This window comes from Antrostomus carolinensis, unplaced genomic scaffold (genome assembly GCF_000700745.2).
Source record: "Antrostomus carolinensis isolate BGI_N321 unplaced genomic scaffold, ASM70074v2 scaffold808, whole genome shotgun sequence".
In the NCBI taxonomy this organism is placed as follows: Eukaryota; Metazoa; Chordata; class Aves; order Caprimulgiformes; family Caprimulgidae; genus Antrostomus; species Antrostomus carolinensis.
In genome coordinates this window covers 14,903-16,671 of record NW_010333525.1, presented here as the reverse complement: position 1 = coordinate 16,671, position 1,769 = coordinate 14,903, and the positions used below count along the sequence as shown (strand labels likewise).

Here is a 1,769-nt window from a genome sequence, read left to right as displayed (position 1 = left end):
GAACCAGGGATATAATTGGGTTCTTTGCTCATTAAAAATACTTTTTAATGTCCTGGTTTTGGGGGTATTAACCCACAAGTGCAATGTAACAGTAATATTTCCCTGCATATGGGGGAATGTTCAAAACAGTAAGCTTTTTTTGATGGGTCAGCTCTGCTGACAGCTATATAATGCTGAGCAGTGCTGACCAGTGATGCAGCGTTGCACAGCACTCATGTAGATCTAGTCTCCAGGTGATCTTCTTATTTTTCTGAAAAATATTGTAAGATAAGATGTCTAAATATTTCTGCATATTATCTGTTTTACAATGTGAATGCTAAGTTTCAAATGAATTAGATTTATTAAGAGGTCAAATTCTGCTGAAGAATTTACCAAGATAATTTTCACTGATGTCACTGAATTTAGATGACACCTCTCATTTTCTATGTGTTCCCTCTCCTCCTCTATTTTTCCCTGCAGAAAGCTATATTTCCAATGTTTTCCTCCTTTGGTGGGGCAGTGCCCCCTTTCCTGACAACCCTGGTACGCCCCACTGTCTTTGCAAAGCTCATGTGAGGGAATGGTGTTAAAATGACGGGGCTGGGGGTACGCATACCTGTTGTGGCTAAATTGGGTGCCTGAATTAATAAGTGAGATGACATGTAATGTCAGTGGAGATGAACCGCTTCTTTAGAAAGAACCAGAACACAAGCCAAGTGTTCACTTTGTAGACAGAGTCACCACCTGATTTGTGCACCTATGTGTCTAAAGCCAGACGGTGGTAATACTCCCATAAAGTGCCATTTTTGATAGAAATTCTCTATTTTGGTTTGCTATTTGGTTACCTACTCTCATTTTCATGCTCCCTTATCTACTGTAGCTCCTCTGCCAATCTCCATCTTTGTCCAATCTTCATCTGTGCTTATTTTCTCATCTTCCTCTTATCCAAAATGCAATTTATCTTTCTGATTAATGTTTCTGTTTTCAGCAGCCAGGTCACTATTCAGGTGCCTGGGCACTTAAATAGCTGTCAAAATTGCTTGATTCAAGTTTCTCTGGACCAGTTTCACTATTCAAAAGTAGAAACATACCCAGTTAAAAAAAAATTAAAAATTAGTGCCTTACTCCCAACTCTTTTTTTTTCTTTTGTGTGAGTGTGTGTGGTTTGCCTTCCTATGCTTCTAATTTGTCTAATTCTTCTCTGACATCTTTTCACCTGATTTCCATCAGATTCTTCCTTTCAGTCTATTATATTTCTTTCATTTTTTTCACATTTCTGTAAGCTTCAGAGAGAAGCTATTCTGGCTTTTTTTTTTATTTTTTTTTTGTGATCTTGTCTACAGACTTCCTCCTTCTACTAGCTTTTTCTTCAGTGAAAGAAAAAAATTATTGACTTCCATTTTCTATATTAAAAAGAAAACATGTATAAATATTCTTTGTTGTATAAATAAATATTCATTATACTGCAGTAAGGAAAGCTACCTTTGTAGTACAACATTAAAGCAAATATTTTATTTGTGTTTAAATTCATATTTTGAATAAAACCAGAATTTCAAGTAAATGTTTGCATAAGTTCATTTCAAGAAATCACAATTTTTTCAATTAAAACTTCATATTATTTAATATATGTCTGGTTTGAATCTAGGGTTTCATTTGTTTGTTTGTTTATTTGTTTCAGTCCCAAACTTTAACTACTATTTTTGCAAACAAATGGCTCCATAACTCAAGGTAAACAAAATTTTCTTCAAAAAAATCTAGTGAGAGTAAGTTTGCTATATATCATCTCTGAA

The 1,769-nt window shown here is 34.6% G+C and overlaps 1 protein-coding gene across 1 annotated transcript in view; it reads left to right on the top strand.

Annotated features, from left to right (window-relative positions):
* The window catches only part of LOC104529536 (interleukin-1 receptor-like 1), a gene marked incomplete at its 3' end in the record, with an annotated part of 8,182 nt that overhangs the window by 431 nt on the left and 5,982 nt on the right, over positions 1 to 1,769 (top strand). The window lies entirely within an intron of this gene.